The sequence below is a fragment of the Petaurus breviceps genome, unplaced genomic scaffold (assembly GCF_028583685.1).
Source record: "Petaurus breviceps papuanus isolate PSGF00001 unplaced genomic scaffold, PetGlider_PUasm1.0 90515, whole genome shotgun sequence".
Classification (NCBI taxonomy): Eukaryota; Metazoa; Chordata; class Mammalia; order Diprotodontia; family Petauridae; genus Petaurus; species Petaurus breviceps.
In genome coordinates, this window is record NW_027187269.1 from 1,616,183 (window position 1) to 1,641,916 (window position 25,734).

Genomic DNA, 25,734 nt, shown 5'->3' on the forward strand with positions numbered 1-25,734 from the left:
TTGATTTGGAGTCATTAACATTTGAAGAAATTTTATGATATGAACAAGATAAAAATGAATCCCTCCAGCATGCTGTAATGAAAAATGAAATGGAAAACTTTTGGTGGATTTATTATTTTTTTTTAATTTTTTATTTATTTATTTTTTTACTTTCACATTATACATTAGTCAGGTTATAAAGACGAATTGTATCAGATGGAATGAAAAATGGTAAAGAGGACATAAAACCAAATAAGAGAAGGAAAAAGATCATGTATTTTGTTCCCACCTGGATATAAACTCAGTTCTTTCTAGTTCTTTCTCTGGATGCACATATTTCTCTCCATCATGAGTCTTTTGGGATTGACTTATATCACTGCATTGCTGAGAGGAGTCCAGTCTATCAAAGTTGGTCATCACACATACGTTGTGTCTGTAATTGTGTACAAATTTCTCCTGGATCTACTCTTCTCACTCAGCATCAGCTTGTATAAGCCTCTCCAGGGAAATATGAAGACAGTCTTCTCCTCATTTTTCAGCCATTCCCCAATTGATGGCCCCCCCCCTTAATTTCCAATTCTTTGCCACCACAAAAAGAGCTGCTATAAACATTTTTGTACATATGGGTCTTTCTCCCACTTCTATGATCTCTTTGGGATATAACCCTAGGAGTGGTATTGCTGGATCAAAGGGTATGAAAGTATTTATAGCCCTTTGAGCATAATTCCAGATTGCTCTCTAGAGAGGCTGGATCAGTTCACAACTCCACCAGCAATGCATTAGTGTTCCAGTTTGCCCACATCCTCTCCAGCATTTATCGTTTTCCTGTTTTGTCATCTTAGCCAATCTGACTGGTGAGATGTGGTACCTCAGAGTTGTTTTGATTTGCATTTCTCTAATCAATAGTGATTTCGAGCATTTCTTCGTGTGCTTATAGATAGCTTTAATTTTTTTCTCTGAAAACTGCCTGTTCATATCCTTTGACCATTTATCAATTGGGCAATGACTTGTATTCTTATAAATTTGTCTCAATTCTCTGTATATTTTAGAAATGAGTCCTTTGTCACAGACATAGGTTGTAAAGATTCTTTCCCAATTTCCCACCTCCCTCTTAATCTTGGTTACATTGGCTTTGTTTGTACAGAAACTTTTCAATTTCATGTAGTCAAAATTATCCATTTTACATTTTATAATGTTTTCTAATTCTTGTTCAGTCATAAAGTCTTTCCCTCTCCACAAGTCTGATAGGTAAACTATTCCTTGTTTTAGGAGACTGCTTACAGTATCAACCTTTATACCTAGATCATGCACCCATTTAGACTCGATTTTGGTATATGGTGTTAAATAACTGTCTATACCCAGTTTCTGCCATACTATATTCCAGTTTTCCCAGCAGTTTTTGTCAAATAGTGAGTTCTTTATCTCAAAAACCAGGGCCTGGGGGTTTATCAAATAAAAGATTACTACAGTCGTTGACTTCTGAATCTCGTGTACCCAATCTATTCCATTGATCCACTCCTCTATTCCTCAGACAGTACCAAATAGTTTTGATGACTGCTGCTTTATAATACAGATTGAAATCTGGTATAGCTAGTCCACCTTCCCTAGCATTTCTTTTCATTAATTCCCTTGATATTCTGGACCGTTTATTCTTCCAAATGAATTGTTACTATTTTTTCTAGTTCTATAAAGTAGTATTTTGGTAAATTAATTGGTATGGCACTAAATATATAATTTAATTTAGGTAAAATTGTCATTTTTATTATATTAGCTTGACCCAGCCATGAGCAATTGTGTATTTTTCCACTTAGTTAGATCTGACTTTATTTGTGTGAAAAGTGTTTTGTAGATGTGGTCATATAGGTCCTGGGTTTGTTTTGGAAGGTAGATTCCCAAATATTTTATAATGTCTACAGTAACTTTAAATGGGATTTCTCTTTCTATCTCTTGCTGTTCAATTTCATTGGAAATATATAAGAATGCTGAGGATTTATGTGAGTTCATTTTATATCCTGCAACTTTGCCAAATTTATTTATTGTCTCAAGTAGTTTTTTACTTGATTCTCTAGGACTCTCTAAGTATATCATCATATCATCTGCAAAGAGTGATAGCTTGGTCTCTTCTTGGCCTAATTTGATTCTTTTGATTTCTTTTTCTTCTCTAATTGCTACTGCTAACATGTCTAGTACCAGACTGAATAAGAGGGGTGATAGTGGACACCCTTGTTTCACCCCTGATCTTATGGGAAATGCTTCTAGCTTCTCCCCATTACATATAATACTTGCTGATGGCTTTAAATAGATGTAACCTATTATTTTAAGGAAGGCTCCATTTATCCCTATACTTTTTTTTTAGAGCACCCCTAACCCTATAATACATCATCATTTTATGCTAAACCTCACAGTCTATGTTCTAACTAGGCTAGTTTCTTTTTTTTAATGCTTTATTAAATTCTGATTTACATCATCCATTTCCACCAGATTTTGAGTTACAAATTTTCTCCCCATTTCTCACCCACCCACCGCCCCAAAATAGCAGTCCCACAGGATATCCCCTCCTCCAATCTACTCTCTCTCCCACATTTTCCCCCATACCTCTTTCCACTTTTCCAGTGGATCTCTATGCCTCAGTGCCTGCACATCCCATTTCCCAATTACATGTAAGATGGTATTAATAGTATATATATATATATACACACACACATATATATATACACACATACATACATATACATATATACATATAAACAAACACACATATAAATATATATACATATTTGAATATTTGATTTCAAAACTTTCAATTCCAGATTCATTCCCCTCCTTCCCCGTCACCCACTCCTACTGGGAAGATATGCAGTTCAGTATAGGTTGCACATGTGTGGCTAATGCAAAACAATAACATAGTAGATACATTGTAAAAGACTGACTACACTTCCCTCCCTCCCATCCCACCTCCCACCCACTCTACTCTCCACTTTGATCTTGTCTATTTTCAAAAGTGAGTGCTTCCAACCTCCCTCCCCCCCAGCCTACTACTCTCCCTTCTATCATCCCCCCTCTCATCCCCTTCCCCCTCTATTCTCCTGGAGGGTGAGATACCCTATTTAGTGTGTATTTCACTCCCTCCTCAAGCCAAATTCAATGGGAATAAGGTTGACCCATTCCCTTTTGCCTTCCTATTCTTCCCCTCCATTGGAACCATTTTCCCTTGCCTCTTCTGTATGAGATAGTTTACCCCAATCAGTCTCTCCCCATCTCCTCTTATTATATTCCTCTCTCACCTATTAATTTCACCTTTCAAGTATCATCCATTCCTGTTAAATTGGTCCTGTGCCCTGTATCTATGTATACCTGTAAACATATATACACACAGTCACATATGTATTCATATGGCCATACACCCTCATATATAGACTATATATATATATATGTATATGTATATACATATATATATATATTTCTAATCCCTTCAACTACTGAGAAAAGTTTCATAAGTTACAATTATTGTTTTTCCATGTAGGAATGTTAATAGTTCAATTTTGATAAGTTCCTTATGATTCCTTTTCCCTGTTTACCTTCTCATGCTTCTCTTGCTTCTTGTATCTGAATGTCAAATTTTCTATTCAACTCTGTTTTTTTCAGCAAGAATGCTTGAAAGTCCTCCATTCCACTGAAGGACCATATTTTCCCCTGAAACATGATACTCAGTTTGCTGGGTAGGTGACTCTTGGTTTTAATCACAGCTCCTTGGACCTCCGGAATATCATATTCCATGCCCTTTGATCCCTCAGTGTAGAAGCTGCCAGATCCTTGGTTATCCTGATTGTGTTTCCACAATATTCAAATTGTTTCTTCCTGGCTGCTTGTAATATTCTCTCCTTGATCTGGGAATTCCGGAACCTGGCTATAATATTCCTAGGAGTTTTGTTTTGGGGATCTTTTTCAGGAGGTGATCTGTGGATTCTTACAACCTCTATTTTTCCCTCTGGTACTAAAACATCAGGGCAGTTTTCTTTGAGAACTTGCTGGAGGATGATTTCTAGGTTCTTACTTCGGTCATGGCTTTCAGGCAGTCCAATAATTTTTAAGTTCTCTCTCCTGGATCTATTTTCCAGGTCAGTGGCTTTTCTCATGACTTATTTGACATGGCCTTCTATTCTTTCATTTGTTTGGATCTGTTTAACAGCATCTCGATTTCTCATAAAGTCATTAGCTTCCAATTGCTCCAATCTAATTCTGAAGCAATGCTTCTCCTTAATGAGTTTTTGAGATTCTTTTTCCATCAGGCAAATTCGGCTTTTTAAGGCATTCTTCTCCTCATTGCCTTTTTGGGCCTCCTTTGCCATTTGAGTCAGTCTGTTTTTTAAGGTATTATTTTCCTCAGTCAGGCTGTTGACTCTCATTTCATAATTTTCTTGCATTGTTCTCATTTCTCTTCCCAATTTTTCCTCCACTTCTCTTATTTGCTTTTCAAAATCTTTCTTAAGGTCCTCTATGGCCTGTAACCAGCTTGAATTTTCCTTTGAAGCTTTTGGTGCAGGAAATCTGACTTCACTGTTTGCCTCCTGTTCCATGCTTTGCTCCTTTTTGTCCCCAGAATAGGAGTGTATTGTTGGACTCTTCTGTCTGCTTTGTTTCCTTTGCCTGCTCATTTTGCCCCTCAATTACTTGACTTATGGGCTTTTTGCCACAGTAGAACTCTGCCACCAGACAGGGAAGCTTTTGTCCCAAATGCTGGGGTTTTCTCAGCTGCTGGAGGTATTAGATGGGTTCCCTCTCTGAGGCCTCCACATGCTCTGGCAAGCTGGACACACACCCCAGAACCTCCACCCTAGACTGCGATCCAGATCCAAGAAGGTTAAAGCAAGAGCGATTACTCTTTACACTGATGCTTGGGCCCCCTACACTCTGCAGGCCAGGAGCTGAAGCCTCCACATGGAGCTGGCTGGCTGTGCTGGCATCTCAGCGGCTTTTTGCCCAGGGGGTAAAAGCCACGCGCTCCCACTTACTGGTCCCAAAGTCCATATTGCACTGACCTCTCACTTTGTCCTTTGTGTCTATGTGTTGATAAATCTGGAAATGGCCACAGCTGCTGGTGATCTGGAGTCCCTCTGGCTAGCAGCTGGTCAGGCCTGCCCTGGGGCTAAAACCTCAGCATGGGGCTGGACTCGGCTCCCAGAGCACTATGCTGGCCAATTCCTCCCAGCCTGCTGGGCTGTCCTCAGCAGGAAGTTAGCTTCTCTGTGTCATTTTGTGGGTTCTGCAGCTCCAAAGTTTGTTTAGGGTCCCCTTTTTACATGGATTGGGGAGGGTGGAAGCTGGAGCTGCGGGAAGGTCCTGCTTCTACTCCACCATCTTCATTCCTATACTTTCTAATGTTTTTAATAGGAATGGATGTATTTTGTCAAAAGCCTTTTCTGCATCTATTGAGATGATCATGTGGTTTCTGCTAGTTTTATTGTTGATATGATCAATTATACCAATGGTTTTCCTAATATTCAACCATCCTTGCATTCCTGGAATAAATCCTACCTGATCGAAGTGTATTATTCTTGAGATAAGTTTCTGTAGTCTTTTTGCTAGTATTTTATTTAGGATTTTTGCATCTATGTTCATGAGGGAGATTGGTCTATAATTTTATTTCTCTGTTTTATCTCTTCCTGATTTAGGTATCAGTACCATATTTGTGTCATAAAAAGAATTTGGTAGGACTCCTTCACTAATTTTACCAAATAGTTTGTAGAATATTGGAATCAATTGTTCTTTAAATGTTTGATAGAATTCACTAGTGAATCCATCTGGCCCTGGAGATTTTTTCCTAGGGAGTTGACTGATGGCTTGTTCAATTTCTTTTTCTGAGATGGGATTATTTAAGTATTTTACTTCCTCTTCAGTTAATCTGGGCAACTTGTATGTTTGTGAATATTCATCCATTTTCCTAAGATTGTCAAATTTATGTGCATACAATTGGGAAAAATAATTCCTAATTATTGTTTTGATTTCCTCTTCATTGGAGGTAGATGCACCCTTTTCATTTTTGATACTCATAATTTGGTTTTCTTCTTTCTTTTTTTTTATCATATTGACTAAGGGTCTATCAATTTTGTTGTTTTTTTTTTCATAAAACCAGCTCTTGGTTTTGTTTATTAATTCAATAGTTTTCTTAATTTCATTTTTATTAATCTCTCCTTTGGTTTTCAATATTTCTAATTTAGTATTAATTGGGGATTTTAAATTTGTTCTTTCTCTAGGTTTTTCAATTGCATGCCCAATTCGTTGACCTTCCTTTTCTCTAATTTAAAGATGTATGCACTCAGGGATATAAAACTTCCCCTAAGAACTGCCTTTAATGCATCCCACAAATTTTGGTATGTTATCTCATTATTATCATTCTCTTGAATGAAATTACTGATTGTTTCTATAATTTCTTGTTTGACCCACTCATTCTTTAGGATTAAATTGTTTAATTTCCAATTAGTTTTAGTCTTTCTTTCCCTGGCCCTTTATTGCATATAATTTCTATTGCATCATGATCTGAGAAGAATGCATTTAATATTTCTGCCTTACTTCACAGAATTGTGAGGATTTTATGCCCTAGAACATGGTCAGTTTTTGAGTATGTGCCATGAACCGCTGAGAAAAAAGTATATTGCTTTTTATCCCCATTCAGTTTTCTCCAGAGATCTAAGATCATACCTATCCTCTCTAAAATCCTGTTCACCTCCTTAACTTCTTTCTTGTTTATTTTGAGGTTGAATTTATCAAGTTCAGAGAGGGGGAGATTAAGGTCTCCCACTCGTATAGTTTTGCTTTCTATTTCTTCCTCTAATTCCTTTACCTTATCAGCCCCCCTCCCTTTTCCTCCCCTTTTCCCCTTCTTCCCTCCCTACTGGAATAAAAAGTATGTTATTTCTTCTTTGCACCGAGAGTGAAAGGAACAAATCTCATGCAAAGTTCCTCTCCCTCCCCTCTTTCCCTCTAAAATCATACTTTTTGTGTTTCTTCTCCATAGAGTCCTATGCTTAACTAGTTGTTATTCCCTCCTTGTACCAGAACCAATGAGGGAAAAGCTCATATGATTCCTATCTCCCTCCCTTCTTTTCTTCTGCTATACAGTTTTTATGCCTCTATGTGTGGCATAATTTACCCTTTTCCACTTCATTCATTCCCTTTCTTCCATTGCAATCCCTTTGTAGCCCTTAATAAGATTTTTTTAAATCATCATTTTGTGTATTTTATACTCATACCCTCTACTTGTCTATAACCAGTTTGCTCTTATCAAATAGCAGGGTGTGTGTGTGTGTCTGTGTGTGCGTGTGTGTGTGTGTGTTTTACTTGTTTACCTTTCTAAGTCACTGTTGCTTCTCGTAATTGGAGGTTGAGTTTTCCATTGAGTTCTGGCTTTTTTTATCAACAAGTTCTGGAATTCTGTTACATCGCTGAATGACCATCTCTTTGCCTGGAAGAATATGCTCAGTCTCACTGGGTATGTGATCCTTGTTTATAACCCAAGCTCTTTTGCCTTCTGGAAAATTGTATTCTACTGCCTATGATCTTTTAGTGTAGAGGTTGCCAAATCCTGTGCAATCCTTACTGTGGACCCTCGATATTTGAATTGTTTCTTTTTGGCCGCTTGAAGTATTCTCTCTTTTATCTGGTAGTTCTGGAGTTTGGCCACAACATTTCTAGGACTTTTCAGTTTGGGATCTCTTTCAGCAGGTGTCCATTGGATTCTCTTGATTGACACAGGCAAGCAAACTTGTGAGTGTTTGTTTGTGGGAAGGTTTTGGGATTTGGGATGACATTGCTTCTGGCAGTGATAAGGTGTATTAACATCTTTGTTGCTATGATGGATTCAGTTTTCTGGTGTGTGAATAAATGTTTTACTTCTGTCTTCTATATGGAGAGTCTGTTATATTTTACAATTCAGAATTACACTGGCATATTCATAGCCACCATAGGCTCTGCGAATATTGCATTGGCGCTACACTGCCATACAGGGACTGGGAGTGATGCCTATCTGGAATCTTCTTTTGTCCTTTTTTTTTTTAAAGCAATTGGGTTTAAGTAACTTGCTCAAGGTTACATGGCCAGTTATTCTGTGTGGGTGCCAAGTATCTGAGGCCGGAACCAAACCCGGTTCTCCTGATGCCAGGACTGGCACTCTTATTCACCGTGCCACCTGGCCGCCCCCTCTCTTGTCCTTTCAAAGCCATATAACAGAACTAAGCATTCTATTTCCCCTCACCTTCACAGGCAAGTGACTGTGGACATTTATGAGCTTTGGAGCCCCAGTGATCTTGTGGAACCATGTTTTGATGTTGGAAATAATTGAATGGTAGTCATGATACCTGATGAGTGTTGAGTCACCTGAGTAATATGAGCAGTTCTGGTCTGTAATGGTAATGGGGATTTGAATACCTTCCCTGCCCTTTGTAATGGCAAGCAAACAAGTACTCAGCACCTTGTTTTTTCTGCTTGATTATATCAAGCCTTTGTTAAAAAAAAAAAACAACTTGTGAGTCCAACAGTGGGAGGAACTTGCTGATGCAACAGGAAGGGGTGGGGGCAGAGAGGAGCTAATGATCATATATAAGGAGAAGCCCAGGCTGGAGAGAGAAGAATTGAGAACAGAATATGGCCAACTTAATATTCTTGTGGTGGTAGAACTAAGAACTGCTCTGACTCCCAGCTTCCTCTGGGCTCTGCTCCACCCTGCCTGCTCCACCCATTCATCAAACTCCTCCCACTACAGGCTCCATGTGATTACATTTGGCTTATTAAGGAGCAGGGAAAATCTTCAAATTACCATTATCATTACAAGCAGTAAAACAGTTGTGGTTTATACAGGGCATTTCAAGTCAAATTTGTATCTGTGAATATGGTGGTATATGTACAAATGTTTGCCTTACCCTCCATTTCCCAGAAGGAAATTTAAAAGAAAAGGAAACATAAAAGGAAGGCTAGTTACTGATTGACTTTGCAGTGTTCATTGATATCACTCTGTACCAATTATGATCAACTATCCTGGAAGTATGCTGACAAAATGGGATTGTCTTCTTAGGGAGGCAGCTTGGTAGAGTTAATAGAGTGCTGGATTTGCAATGAAAAAGAGCTATGTTTGAATTATGCCACAGACACTTAGCTCTAGGATTCTGAGCAAGTCATTTAGCCTGTCCCAGCTTCTTTTAACTCAACTATAAAATGGGGATAATAACAGGGACTACTGTAAATATTAAAGCACTGTACAGTAAGTGCTAGCTATTGATACTATTTTGTATGTAAGAAAGCACTTCCTGTGGCTTCAGAGCATTTCTGTAATTTTCTAAGAATTTCTTATAGAATGTCAATAACCTTACATATTGGAGTACTCAGTACCAATTGCTTCTCCAGGTGAGTACAGAAAGACACTAAGAAGTCTATAGGTATGAAAATAGAACTTAGTTTGGTAGAAATTAGAAAAGTATGTTTAGGCCACTACATGGTACTTTGGTTATAGCATTATTTAAAATTGATGAATAAAGAACATGTTTTATTTAAAACCACTTAGTATAACCTTAGTCAACCTTCAGCTATCAATTTGGCCCTAATTCCCCTAATTTTTGCACTATGACTACTTCTTTTTCAGGTGTGGACATTTATATTTATTTTATGTTCCATTATGCAATGATTACTAATTAGGCAGTTAGCATTTATGAGGATTTCTTATTCACTAGCATATACTTGATTGTGCATTTTTCCTTTCTTTACTCTATATTATATTCTCTTTGACAGGTAGGCAATTGAACATGTTAATTAGTCATTGACTATTAATGATATTTTCCTATAAAGCTACACAAATCTGTACAAAAGGATAATGATGACTTGGGTTTTACTGACATTACACAAAGACAACCAGAATTTTGCCTTCTTAAAGAGTCAGTCACAAAAGACAATCCAACAATAAAACCCATAGTCTCAGATGTTACACACAGAAGCATAAAGTGTGAATAATAAGCAAAGTAACCTAGAAGTTCAAAGGCAGGGAGACATATTTAATCTCATAGATCTTATTGAAATTTGTTGTGATGGGATTTAGGACTCAAATATGGTTCTGACAAAGTTATATCTTATACAAAAGATAAAGAACAGATTTTTAAAAGAGTGGAATAAAAAAAAGGGGGGATGGCATTATCTATTAAGAAGACACATACATGTGAAGAAATCCAGAAACTGGAAGGGTTGGGGAATGGTAGAGAACATTTTGGTGAAGCTCAGTGGGGGAAGAAAAAGAAGGAATGTTATCACGGGAATATACTATGGACCACCTGGGTATAAAGGCAAAATAGACAAGTTTGGGAAATGAATTAAAAATGCTGGAGAGGATGAAGAGGGAGAGAAATTCTATGAAAAAATTCATTAACACCCTCCAAGTTAAATAAACATGTACTTCAACAGGAAAATGGAAGTAGGCCAGGATAATGAAAAATATTTTGGAAAATGTTGTCCAAGAGTAAGGAGAGAGGCAAGACTTGCAGACTACTTGGTCCTCTTCAAGAAGACAAGGGCAAACACCAGCAACACAGATAAAGCATAGTTTCTTTAAGAAAAGAATTGGGAGATTATAGACATGGCAAGCTCCAAATAAGATAATAAAAATGCATTTCATTATATTTTTTAAAGCAAGAAATAAATCAGTATTAGTCAATATTCAAACCAATAACTTGTTAGGGAAAACACCAAAATTAATAAAAATCTAAAAGAAAAAAATGAGAAAAATTATGTGGTGTACAATTAAAAGCAAGTTATTGGTGATAGAAAATGAATGTGGGCAGAAGAAAGGATATTGACACCAATTTTAACAATTTCATACAGAAGTTTCATGAATGTAAATCAATTGCCATAACAAGGAGTCTCATTGAGTCAAAAAACTTCCTCAGTTAGGAAACATTTGCTGTACATCAAATGGAGAGATATAGAAACCAAGGTATAAACTTCTCTTCAAATCTTACCAAGAAAGATGGTGGAAGATTATGAATAATATTTTCTTATAAAACAGTAAGAAGTATTAGAAAGGAAACAAGTTTAAAGATAAGCCTGACAGTAGGGGAGGAGAAAAGAGTGGAAGGGAGAAGAGAGTGAAAGGGAGAGGGGAGGAAGAAAGAGGGAAGAGGAAAAGAAAGAATAGAAGAGAGAGGAAAGGGGAGGGAAGGAGAAAAAATTAGATAAGCCAAGCTAGGGAGAAGGGGAATTTCAGGTAGCAGGAACAGTATGAGCAAAAAATACAGAAGGAGGAAATCTTGTAGGTATATTTAGGAATGGTTAAGCTTCCTTTTTGGTCAGAGACTAGGGGACATGAAGGAAAGTCCTTGGATCAGAGTTCAGAGAAAATGAAACTAACTCATTTAGGCATTTGAATTATCTTCTCCATGTAGCAGCACAGTTAACCATCTTTTCAAAGGTAATGAATTATAACTTTGGAATTTTTTATACCACAGGTTTAAATAGGTTCAATGCAATTATTTCATAATTGTAGAGATTTATTGTGCTTATTCTCATTCACATTTTTACCAGCATCTTAATAAGACATCGGTACAAATACAGGGCACAGTTTGGTCTCCAAATCTGGCTTGCATAAAAATCTTAGTGCAACCTATAATTGATGCTATCATTCAATGCTTACTTATGTGTGCTTTTTTTCATTTCAAAGAAATCTCATTTTGTCTGGGCTGGGTAGGGTGGCCTATATTCCGGAGCAGACTGTATTCAGACTAATATAGTCATTGTTTTGTCATTTCAATAATCTCTAACTCTTCATGACCCCTTTTTGAGCTTTTCTTGGAAAAGAGACTGGAGTAGTTTGCTCTTTCCTTCTTCAGCTCATTTTACAGATGAGGAAACTGAGACAAACAGGAGAAGTGACTTGCCCAGGGTCACATAGTAAGGCTAAGGGATGGTAGGGGGGGCCTATGTTTTGGTGCAGACTGTATTCATATCAATATGGTATAGAAAATAAAACAGCATGTATCCAGATAAAATGCCCTCACTGTCAGGAAATATTGGAGTTGAAAAGGGGGTCATAAATATGCAAATAGTCCAATCATTGAAAAAAGCTAACCAAAAGAGATGTTAGCTTAGAAATATAAAAACAAGCTTTTGGAGGGGGTATGGGGTGTGTATGTGTGTGTGTGTGTGTGTGTGTGTGTGTGTGTGTGTGTGCGTACATGCGTGCTGCTTCCTTAGCTAAATCTCCTGGTAGAACACTGCCAAATATTCCTTATTATGATTGAAAGCTCCAGCTAAAGTCACAAGAAGAGGAACACATGATGGAACAAATTGAAGGAAGATTGTAAAGAAATGCGGTGGTATTGGCAGGGGGTTATTTTTGTTTTTCACAAGGCTCAGAAGTGCCTAGCTCAAGTTAGATCTCATTCTTTGCCTTATGGAGCAGATATGTTTTTTCCCCAAAGTCCTAATTTGTTATTCCCAAGGCATTTGCATTTTTCCATTGAAATTTTGTGAGGTCTTACAGGGCCCCCAGAACTATTTCAGAGGTTCTGATGTGAAGCAAATATGTTTTTGCAACAGTAACTAAAAAACACTCTTATTCTACAGAAGTTATTTTTAGATCCCTGAAAATTCCCTTGGTGTAGCAGTGATAGAAATGATCATAATATTTTGCAAAGGAAGTATCTGGGAGGGGTGTATGAGTAAAAGAGAGATAGCCAGACTAGCACAGTCAAGTCATAAAGGAAGGGACAAAGAGAATGAATATATAAAATGGGGACAAAGTCAGTTTCTTTTATCTCTGCATCTCACTCACTACATGAGAGATTTTATAATTCTTGGGATTTTGCCAGTCATGTCAGAAGTGTTCTTATTAAGACTACTGGGGGGAATGATGAAAGGTATAAAAAATGACTGATGAATTTAGAGTCAATGATGGGATTTTAAGAGACAAAAAAAAGACCCACCTCACACAAATTGGCAACCATAACTAATTCAAAAGAATGCAGGCTTTCTTTTAGGCAAGTTTTTTATTGGTCACTTTAAAAAATGACTATTTGAGCTCATTTTTTAAAATAATGTGACGCTATCTTATCATTGCATTTTTTATTTTAGGTACCCTACTTCTCTAATTAAGTATTGACTCTGGCAAATTTTATTCACTCTGATGTTTTGACAGCTTACAAAGAAAAAAGCCTCATCTTTTTCCACAAAGTGTACCTTTTTCAATTACTGTATTCATTTGTATGGTTTTCTGTTTATAATATCCTAGCTCCTCATTTCTTACAGCACAATAGTATTCCATCATATTTATATACCATAACTTTTCAGCTATTTTTCAGTTGATGAATATTACTTTAGTTTCTTTTCTTTTCCATAATAACAGCAAGAACAGAAGCAGTTATTATATATTTTTGTCCTCATAGGACCTTTTCCTCTTCAATATCTTTTGGGTATAGGCCCAGCAGTGATAGCTGAATCAAAGGGCATGAAATGGTATGGAAAGACTTGTATGAATTGATTGAGAGTGAAGTGAGCAGAGCTAGAACAATTTATAACATCAATATTCTAAAAATGAACAATTTTAAGGATTTTTATAAACTGATAAAGAATGAAATTATCAGAATCAAAACAAACTTTTCAAAGTCATAAGAGCTATGATCAATAAAATGCACATCTGTGATTTCAGAGGATTGACAATGAAACATGGCAGAAGAGGTTGTGGTACAGAATTATATATATATATATATATATATATATATACATACATACATATATATATATTTTTTTTAACAAGTCAATGAGGAAATTGATTTTGCTTGACTACACTTATTTGTTATAGAGGATTTTTTTTCCCAATGGGGTGGGGATTAAAGGGAAAGAAAATAAATTTCTGTTAATTGAAATGACATTTTAATTTTTAAAAAAAAATTTTGTTGCTTTTTGGAGAGCAGTTGGGGTTGACTTGCCCAAAGTCACACAGCTAGTAATTGTGTCAAGTGTCTGGGGCCGGATTTGAACTCAGATCCTCCTGACTCCAAGGCCAGTGCTCTTATTCACTGCACCACCTTTTTCACTGCCCCAATTTTTTAAATTTTTAAAAATTTTTATAAATATAAATAAAACATAAAATATTTTTAAAATAGAGAGTGGAGAGGTAGAGCAGCTAGCTAGTGGATAGAGCACTAGCCCCAGAGTCAGGAGGACCTGGGTTCAAATCCAGATTCAGATATTTACTAGTTGTGTGTCCCTGGGCAAGTCACTTGACCCCAATTGCCTAAAAAAAGAACGGTGAGGTTGGGGGCCATAGGTATGGAATGTCATAAGTACTTTCAGTTGAGATCACATTATTTTTAGTTTTGCTTCATTGTCATACTCTGTTACAAGAGATCTCTTACAAGATTGGTGGTAGTCTGGAAATGTTTGTAATGTTAAAATATGTCAATAAAACTTTTTCAGTGAAAAATAAAAACCAACAACAGACATTCTAGAGCTTTGGTTTCTAAAAACTCTTTTTCAAACATAAATATTATCACTCTGAAAGCACATTTGTGAATATGTTCACAAATAGGGGAAAGAGGAAACACCAGATAAGTGGGGTTCGCCAGTTTGAAAAAACAAATGCCAATGAAATATATTCTAGTTCCACTCCTTTACCCTACCTCTAGCATAATCCTCCTTTTTCGTACATATTTGATACACACTTATCTGCAGACTTGTGACTTCTGAACATAAGCCCCATCTTAAGCCCCAAGGAGGTACTAAGGCAAATCTAGACACTCTGGCCAGGCCAGAGGCAAGTCTATAAAGTTTTTGGTGACACTAAAGCTTCCACTGTGGGCTCCAGGTAGGCTACTGCTCTTTGGATATCTAGACAAGATGCAAAAGCATGCCCTCAGTAGTTGTAAGACATGAAGAAAGTTTGGGATGTCTCTGCTTGACCCCAGAGGACAAAACTAGGAGTAATGAGCAGATGTTGTAAAGGGACAGGTTTCTGCAGAAAAAGCTTCCTAAGATGTTGTCAGTTGGTCCAGACATTCTGGAGAACAGTTTTTAACTACATCTAAAGGGCTATAAAACCATGTATATCCTTTGACCTAACAATACCACTACTAGGCCTGCATCCCAAAGAGATTAAAGAAAAGGATAAAGGCTATATTTGTTTGTTTGTTTGTTTGTTTTTAAGCAATCAGGGTTAAGTAACTTGCTCAAGGTTACACGGCCAGTTATTTCTGGGTGTGGTGCTGAGTATCTGAGCCCAGGATTCGATCTCCAGGTCATCCCGACACTGGAGCTGGTACTTTTACTCACTGTGCTACCTGGCTGCCCCTAAAGGCTATATTTGTACAAAAAGATTTATAGCAGTTCTTTTTGTGGTGGCAAAAATTGGAAATTGAGGGGAGGCCCACGAACTGGGGTATGGCTGAACAAGTTGTGGTTTATGAATGTAATGGCATATTATTGTGTGCTATGAGAAATGATGAGCAGGATGGTTTCAGAAAACTGATGCAAAGTGAAGTGAACAGAACCAGGACATTGTACACAGTAACAGCAATTTTGTAACAATGATCAAAAGTGAAAGACAGTTACTCTGAGCAAGACAATCATCCAAGACAGTTCCAAAATAACCATGATGAAAAAGGCTTTCCACCTCCAGAGAGAGAACTCATGAATTCTGAGTAAAGATTGAAAGATATGTTTTCATCTTATTTTTCTTATTTTTGTGTGTTTTCTTTTGCAACATGGCTTATATGGAAATGTTTTGCATGACTGCACATGTATAATTTATATCATATTGCATGCCTTCAAAAAGAGTGGGGGGGAAAGAATATGGAACTCAAAAAAATTTAATGAATGTTTAAAAATGTTAATGTTATTTGGAAATATCTAATAAAATAAGTAAGAATATATTTTTAAAAAGAAAGAACTTCCTAATAATTAGAACTCTCCAAAAATAGGAAAGTCTCTATTGGAGGTTAGGGGTCTTCAAGTAAAAACTGAATAACCATTTGATTAGGACACAATGGAGAGGACCACCCTATTCAGGATTAAATTTAAATTAAATATCATCTGTGGACTCTCCCAATTTCAATATTCTGGGATTCAAATTGCCACTCCTGGAGACTGTGGAATTTTTCCATCTTCTCAACAATTCTGTAAAGGGCAACAGAATCCCTAAGGGATCCTGTAACTAATGACTCTACCTTTCTTAAGAATCCTCCAGGCAGGAAAAACTGGAAAGAGAAATGAGAACAATGGAAGAAAATTATGAAATGAGAGTCAACAGGCTGACTGAGGAAAATAACACCTTAAAAAATAGACTAACTCAAATGGCAAAAAAGACTCAAAAAGGCAATGAGGAGAAGAATACCTTAAAAAGCCAAATTTGCCAGATGGAAAAAGAATCTCAAAAGCTCACTGAGGAGAATCATTACTTCAGAATTATATTGGAGCAAATGGAAGCTAGGGACTTTATGAGAAATCAAGATATTATTAAACAGATCCAAACAAATGAAAGAATAGAAGGAAATGTGACGGGCGGCCAGATGGTGCAGTGAGTAAGAGCGCTGGCCACGGTGTCGGGAGATGCGGGATCGGTTCCAGCCTCAGATACTTAGCACCCACACAAAATAACTAGCCGTGTAACCTTGAGCAAGTTACTTAATTCCAATTGCTTTAAAAAAAAAAGACGAAGAAGGCAATGTGAAATATCTCATTGGAAAAACCACTGACTTGGAAAATAGATCCAGGAGAGATAATTTAAAAATTACTGGACTATCTGAAAGCCATGATCAAAGTAAGAACCTAGAAATCATCCTCCAAGAAATGCTAAAGGAAAACCGCCCTGATGTTTTAGAACCAGAGGGCAAAATAGAGGTTGAAAGAATCCAAAAATTACCTCCTGAAAAAGTTCTCAAAAAGAAAACTATTAGGAATATTATAGCAAGTTTCTGGAATTCCCAGATCAAGGAGAAAATATTACAAGCAGCCAAGAAGAAACAATTTGAATATTGTGAAAACACAATCAGGATAACCCAGCATCTGGCAGCTTCTACACTGAGGGATCAAAGGGCTTGGAATATGATATTCCGGAGGTCCAAGGAGCTGGGATTGAAACCAAGAGTCACCTACCCAGCAAAACTGAGTATCATGTTTCAGGGGGAAATATGGTCATTCAGTGGAATAGAGGACTTTCAAGCATTCTTGATGAAAAAACCATAGTTGAATAGAAAATTTGACATTCAGATACAAGAAACAAGAGAAGCATGAGAAGGTAAACAGGGAAAAGAAATCATAAGGAACTTATCAAAGTTGAACTATTAACATTCCTACATGGAAAAATGACAATTGTAACTGATGAAACTTTTCTCAGTATGAAAAAGTTGAAGGGAATGGATATATATATATATATAATATGTCTATATCGGAGGGTATATGGGCATATGAATATATACGTGAATGTGCATATATATGTTTACAGGCATACATAGATAGAGGGCACAGGACCAATTTAATAGGAAGGGATGATACGTAAAAGGTGAAATTAAGAGGTGAGAGAGGAGGAAAGGGGCAGAGTCAAGATGGCAGAGTAGAAACAGGGCCTCGCTGCTGCTCTGGCTTCCACCTTCCCCAATCCATGTAAAAAGGGGACTCTGAACAAATATTGGAGCTGCAGAACCCACAAAATGACACTGAGAAACTAACCTCCTGCTGAGTACAGCCCGGCAGGCCAGCAGGAATCAGCCAGCACACTGCTTTGGGAGCCGAGGCTTTGACCAGCCTCTAGTCGAAGGGACTCCAGATCAGCAGCAGCTGTGGCCATTTCCAGATTTATCAACACATAGATGCGAAGGACAAAGTGAGAGGTGAGTGCAATCTAGACTTTGGGACCCAGTAAGTGGGAGTGTGTGGCTTTTGCCCAGGGGGAGAGAAGCCACTGAGACACTGGCACAGCCAGCCAGCTCCACGTGGTAGCTTCAGCTCCTAGCCTGATGGGTAATCGCTCTTGCTTTAACCTTCTTTGATCTGGATTACAGTCTAGGGTGGAGATCCTGGAGTGTGTGTCCAGCTTGCCAAAGTGTGTGGAGACCTCAGAGAGGACACCTCTAATACCTCCAGCAGCTGAGAAAACCCCAGTGTTTGGGACAAAAGCTCCCCTGTCTTGTGTCAGAGTCCTACTGTGGCAAAAAGCCCAGGAGCCAATTGACTGAGGGACAAAATGACTGGGCAAAGGAAACAAAGCAGACAGAAGATTCCAACATTACACTCCTATTTTGGGGACAAAAAGGAGCAAAGCATGGAACAGGAGGAAGACAGTGAAGTCAGAACTCCTGCACCAAAAGCTTCAAAGGCAAAATACAAACTGGTTACAGGCCATAGAGGACCATAAGAAGCAGTAGAGGAAAAATTGGGAAGAGAAATGAGAACAATGCAAGAAAATTACAAAATGAGAGTCAACAGCCTGACTGAGGAAAATAACACCTTAAAAAATAGACTAACTCAAATGGCAAAAGAGGCTCAAAAAGGCAATGAGGAGAAAAATGCCTTGAAAACCCAAATTTGCCAGATGGAAAAGGAATCTCAAAAGCCCACTGAGGAGAATCATTTCTTCAGAATTAGATTGGAGCAATTGGAAGCTAATGACTTTATGAGAAATCAAGATGCTGTTAAACAGATCCAAACAAATGAAAGAATAGAAGGCAATGTGAAATATCTCATTGGAAAAACCACTGACTTGGAAAATAGATTCAGGAGAAATAATTTAAAAATTATTGGAATACCTGAAAGCCATGATCAAAGAAAGAACCTAGAATCCATCCTCCAAGAAATGCTAAAGGAAAACTGCCCCGATGTTTTAGAACCAGAGGGCAAAATAGAGGTTGAAAGAATCCACCGATCACCTGAAAAAGATCCCAAAAAGAAAACTCCTAGGAACGTTATAGCCAGGTACCAGAATTCCCAGATTAAGGAGAGAATATTACAAGCAGCCAGGAAGAAACAATTTGAATATTGTGGAAACACAATCAGGATTTGACAGCTTCTACACTGAGGGATCAAAGGGCTTGGAATATGATACTCTGGAGGTCCAAGGAGCTGGGATTAAAACCAAGAGTCACCTACCCAGCAAAACTGAGTATCATGTTTCAGGGGAAAATATGGTCATTCAGTGGAATAGAGGACTTTCAAGCATTCTTGCTGAAAAAATCAGAGTTGAATAGAAAATTTGACATTCAGATACAAGAAGCAAGAGAAGCATTAGAAGGTAAACAGGGAAAAGAAATCATAAGGAACTTATTGTGTGTGTGTCTATATATGAGTGTATATGAGCATGTGAATACATATGTGAATATATGTATATATGTTTACAGGTATACATAGATAGAGGGCACAGGACCAATTTAACAGGGATGATACTTAAAAGGTGAAATGAAGAGGTGAGAGAGGAATATAATGAGAGGAAATGGGAAGAGAGAGAATGGGGTAAACTCTCTCATATAGAAGAGGCAAGGGAAAATGGTTACAATGGAGGGGAAGAATAGGAAGGCAAAAGGAAATGGGTCAACCTTATTCCCATTGCATTTGGTTTGAGGAGGGAATGAAATACACACTGAATAGGGTATCTCACCCTCCAGGAGAGTAGGGGAGGAAGGGGATGAGAGAGGGGATGATGGAAGGGGGGGCAGGCTGGGGTGGAGGGAAGTTGGAAGCACCCACTTTGGATCAAAGTAGAGAATAGAACAAGTGGGAGGTGGGATAGGAGGGAGGGAAATATAGTCAGTCTTTTACAATATATCTGTTATTGTTTTGCAGTAGCCACACATGTACAACCTATACTGAACTGCTTATCTTCCCAGTAAGGGTGAGTGACAAGGGAGGAAGGGAATAAATCTGGAATTCAAAGTTTTAAAATCAAATATTCATATATATATATATATATATATATATATATATATATATACACACACACTATTATTAATACTATTTTACATGTAATTGGGAAATAAGATATACAGTCACTGGAGCATAGAGATCCAATGGAAAAGTCAAAATGGGTATGGGAGAAAATATGGGAGAGAGCAGATTGGAGGAGGGGATATCTTATGGGACTGCTATTTTGGGACAGTGGGTAGGGAAAAAAATGGGGAGAAAATTTGTAACTCAAAATCTGGTAGAAATGAATGATGTAAATCAGAAGTTAATAAAGCATTTGAAGAAAAGAGGTGAGAGGAATATAATGAGAGGAGGTGGGAAGAGACAAAATGGGGCAAACTATCTCATAAAGAAGAGGCAAGAGGAAATGTTTACAATGAAGGGGAAGAACAGGGAGGCAAAAGGGAATGGGTCAACCTTATTTTCATTGAATTTGGCTTGGAGAGGGAATGACATATGCACTAAATGGGATATCTCACCCTACAGGAGAGTTGGGGGGAAGGGGGTGAGAGGGGGGATGATGGAAGGGAGGGCAGGCTGGGGGGAGGGAAGTTGGAAGCACCCACTTTTGAAAAGGGATGGGATCAAAGTAGAGAATAGAACAAGTGGGAGGTGGGATAGGAGGGAGGAAAATATAGTCAGTCTTTTACAATCTATCTACTATGGTAATGTTTTGCATTAGCTACACATGTACAACCAGTACTGAATTGCTTATCTTCCCAGTAAGGGTGGATGACAAGGGAGGCAGGGAATAAATCTGGAATTCAAAGTTTTAAAATCAAATGTTTAAAATATATATATGTATATATATATACATATATATATATACTATTATTAATATTGTTTTACATGAAATTGGGAAATAAGATATACAGGCACTGGGGCATAGAGATCCACCATGCCCTACTGGAAAAGTCGAAGGGGGTATGGGAGAGGATATGGGAGAGAGCAGATTGGAGGAGGGGATATCCTGTGGGACTGCTATTTGGGTGGTGGTAGGGAAAAATGGGGAGAAAATTTGTAACTCAAAATCTGGTGGAAATGAATGATGTAAATCAGAAGTTAATAAACATTTGAAAAATGAAAAAAAAGAAAATCCTCCAGGCATTGGGGACCATGTCAAGGGCAGAATGAAGAGCTAGAATGCCTGTATCTCTCAAGGTTCCTTTCCCCTCCCCCCACCCCCAGCACTTGCTCTAGGGGCCTCTCATTACATCCTGGGGTTTGAAATGCTGGCAAGTGGTGAGCCAGACACAGGGCAACAATAGGGTTCTCTGTACCATGATTGTTTTGCAATAATATAGCATAGATCCTTTATAATTGCTGGCCTCTAAGATTTGTTCTGTGGTCACTCAATAAAAAAAAAAAAAGATGCCTTACTATGGGTGAATTAGCAGTGCAACCAGGACAACATAGCCAGAAAGCAACCAGGAATAGTGGAATGAACTTAAAAAACCTTAGAAGACTTCGGTTTTTTTCTTCGTTCTCACACTGAATTTGTTATGTGATTTTGGGCACAGTTCTTTCTAAACCTCAGGTTCCTTACCTATAAAACGGGAATAATAATTGTTTCCTTCATTTTACAGAGTTATTTTTTCTGAAGGTAAAGTTAATCTATTTAAAAGTTTTGTAAACTGAAAATCACTATATATTTAAAGCAACAATAATATAAGAAGAACAATAAAGATAATAATTTGTGGTAGTTATGGGGTCTAAATCAATATAATTTTAATGGTTCCTTAAATTTTTCTTTTTTTTTTTCAACACAGGGAAAAAGGAAATTGTTTTTTCATGGATGTACTAGCAGTTAGAATTAGGAATAAAAGACACTGATTTTGTATTTCAAAGATTGAATACATATTATTCCTGCAAATATTTTTGTGACCCCCACCTCCCATATGCTGGATATATCCTCTACCTTTCAAGAAGACCATAGACATGTTTAAGTTCTTTAAAGGAAATTAATTTCCTTAACCAGTAAAAAATCAAGGCATAAACATTTTTTTTAATAGTCATGAACCTTCTGGGACCTGAGTTGGGAAAGATCTGCAGATTAAGACAGAAGAAAAGTAGATTTCAAGTGCAAATAGACATACACTAAAGGGATATTTAAGTTGTTCTTCTCATCCTTTATTGGGACCATCTTTTGAGGTGTACTTTCTTTCAGTAAGTCCATCTGAGTTTAATGTTAGAAAATCCCCCCCAAAAAAAGTAAAATTAAATTTGAATAAAATTATCTTTGAACTGCTAATTTGGTGAAAAAACAATTGAGAGATAATTTATTATCCTTGACAAATCCACATTATTCATTCTACTGTCAATGGCAAAATTAGTGTTAACCCCACCCTCACCCCCTCCATGGGAGAGACTAATACTAAAGACCTTTTGGAGCAAATATTTTGAAATGTAGTCCCTCTTTGGAAATGTAGTCCTTCCCCCCCATTCCCTCCTTTCTTAACCTGGGAAAAGAAGGGAAAAAAATATGCAAGATTTGGGACTGGATAGTAGGAGGTCTTAGAACCCCATGAAACTTGAATGATAGGTCTCGGGTTGGAAGCAAGGTATGGCAGGAAGAGAGCTGGCAGTCATAGCCTCTGAGACAGCAGAGAAGCAGCTGTAACCGTTTACCAGTAATGACTGCAGCACTAGTAGAGATAATGAAGTTATCCCTTCCGGGTCCACGGAGAGAAGGGAAGTCAATTGGAGAAGTGTCAAATATAGCGAGTGTGTGGCTGAAGCCCCAGTCAGGTTGCAGATGAGTTGTGGTAAATGCGGAGGAACTAACCTATCTCCGTCCAACTCCTTTCCCACTTCCACTTACTGTTCAACAGATACATTGTGCTAAGCTATTTTCTTTATACTGACTCTTGCTCTTTTTCTTTGTAAAATATGGTTAAAACATACTTGCACATATGCATTTAGCTACAATCCAGGAGGGCAGGGGGCATGTTTGATTGGATAACTCAGAGGAAGTATTAGTTGGATGTTCCCATTTCCAGTATGGAAGATTACATAGCCAACGGGGGACATTCTGAGATAGAGTGTAGAGTTATAAATGAATCTATAGACCTCCGAATGAGCAGAATCCTAAACCTGAATTGGGACTTTCACTTTGATTTTCCCTAAAAGAATGGACTGATTGTGATCCAAGTGTGTCTTACTAACAGTCCATAACTGAGATAAAGTCGAAGACTCCTCTTCTACGTTCATCCAAGCAAAGGGGACAAAGTCTCTCCTCCAAGATGGCCAAGTAGGCAGATAGAGGAGTAACTTCATGACGATTTCAAAACCTTTTCTCCAGAGGGTAGGGAGTTGTCAGTCAGCCACTGTCATTCTCTATAGTGACATCTAGTGGTTGTTGTTGTTGTTTGTCCTTTGTTTTCAAAGAGGACTGATGACATCATAGGATGATGTCTTGACTTGCTCATGAATTGTATTTAAGCTAGGCAGAATTGCAGTCATCAGTCTCACCCTCTTCCAGAGTCATTAAAGTCCAATGGTAAGACAAAAATCAAGAGGACTGGTGAAGGCCCAGGCTGACCTTGCATCTTGGATGCTTGACCAGGATCTAAATGCTACTTCAGCCATCTTCATGGCCATTGGAACAAATTGTTCTCATTCACCTGTTCTGCCAAGGGAAGTCTTCACATGCGTAGGGTAGATATCCTCCTAAATCTCTGGAAGGTCTGAGGCCTGTCAGTTACCCTCAACCTGGTTTAGCCCCTCTGCTCAGACAGTTTCACCAGGGTGTGGCCACTGTGCGTGCTATAGCTTCTTGGAAGCACAGGGAAGAGCTGAGTGACAATTGGACACCAAAGATGGATGAACAGCCCTGAAAGAGGATCAGCAAGTCCTCACAACAGAGGTGCTAGTCCTCCCTGAACGCCCCATATACTAGTATTATAGAGATAAGAGATAGCCATCATAAACACATCAACATTTTTCATTCCCATTGTTCATTTTCAGTGTCTATCTCACATAAATGTACTAATGAACAGGTTATACAGGTTGTATGTCAAAGCTTAGATATTAAGTATTCCTCATCCACTTTCTTTTTCCTATGCGGATAGCTAGGATAAACTTTGTGGAGAGATTATAGATTTATCATAGATTTCCTTTACTAAGCTGTCAGTTGTTACAATGTTTGCTACAATAAGAACATCCATGAATAGAGATATATCTGAAGGACTTATTTTCTATAAAGTATCCTTCTTCAACTCAGATTCTGTGTGGGAATTTCTCCATGACAATAACAAATGTTTTTAGCAAACACACATCACTAAAAATGGACGGCAAGCTGGACCTGGAACTTAAAAAAGTTGGAGAGTAGATTGGATTGCATTTGAGAAACTGCAGTGTTCTTAAGGCTTCTAACTTTCTCCACCAATCAAAGGCCCATTTTTTAAACAGCAATAGCCTTCTAGTGAAGTTGAATGATTATGAGTCATGGAATACCATAATCTTGAAAAAATTAAAGTTTGAGGTCACCCAAATCGCAGTGGAGAGGTGCATGGTGGATGTGAGCAGGGTTCAACATATTACAAATGAGTAATTATGCAGGAAAAATGATGGAAAGGATGTCATCAGAAAAATGTAGAGCTGAGGGAGAAAAACAGGTGTGGATGAGGGAAAGTTGATGTGTATTCCCCTATCAGGAAGAATTGAGAAATTTTTTTTTCACACATCTGATGAACCTTTTATGGTAGAATTGTAATAGAATGTGAGCAAAAGTTGCACAGGAAGGCATGAGAGAATTGTAATCTGTATTATTAGAAGAAATATTCACATTGATAGGATCACAATGAATATTGGTACATTCTAATATTAATCCTTATTAGCATCACTAGTTAATTTTTCATGTAATGACTTTTTTTCTGTCCACAAAAACATTTTATCTATCTTTTTCTTTCAGGTATAGAGAAGCTATTTGTTGCCTATATTGCAAAAGAAAACACAAAATCCTCAAAAACACACATTTCCAAATACTTAAAACCAGAAACACTGACCCATCATGCCTGTTGTATTCTCCCAGGAAGAAAAGACTCCCAGACACTGCTAAACAAATACTTCACTTTCACTTCTGACAAGCACTGTCTGTGTAACTCACAAATCCAGATCTCCTGGAAAGCCAGAGCATGGCTTTAGCTTTCTCAGGCATTTCATCTATAGTTGCCTCCTGGCAGAGGTCATTTTCTCCTTGGAAAAGTTGCAAAAATGACTTCCTGTTGGACAACCAGCACCTACACCTGGGAAATCCCAAAAGCTTCAGTTTACAAGGTAGCTTGCATGCTAGAAATATCCTTCTCAGCATCACTCAGTTGGGTTATGTGTGCTCAGGGAAAGAAACAAAGTAGGAGATGCAGCCATGTACCTATGATCCAGTTGGAAGTTTGTCTAGCTGCTCACTGTGCTCACTGCTGGATGCAAGCAGACATCATTGCTATTGGAAGGGAGGGGAAAGGAGTTCTCTTCCATAGAGGTCTGAGGGAGAGGATCCCTGATTTCCAAGCAATTTGCTCCAAAGAGAGAGGTTCAGTAGCTATCTTGAAAGGAATGCATGATGCATTGGAAAGATCATTGGACTTTGTTTGGGCTTACAAGGCCTAGATTCTACTATTGGCTATGATATTTACTAGCTATATTACCATGGCTGAATAATTTCAAGTCTCTGAGTTTTAACTTTCTCATCTGTTAAACGAGGATAATAATTCTTGTACTGCCTACCTCACAGGGCTGTTGAGAGAAATGCATTTTGTAAAACTTTGCATCATTTATTAGTAACTCTCATCTAATTTTATTCCCCAGCTAACCCAAAACAGAGCAGCTGTTTTCATT

General features: G+C 37.8%; 1 long non-coding RNA gene across 2 annotated transcripts in view; it reads right to left on the reverse strand.

Moving 5' to 3' along the window:
* The window catches only part of LOC138142035 (uncharacterized), a 58,357-nt gene that overhangs the window by 13,992 nt on the left and 18,631 nt on the right, over positions 1 to 25,734 (reverse strand). The window lies entirely within an intron of this gene.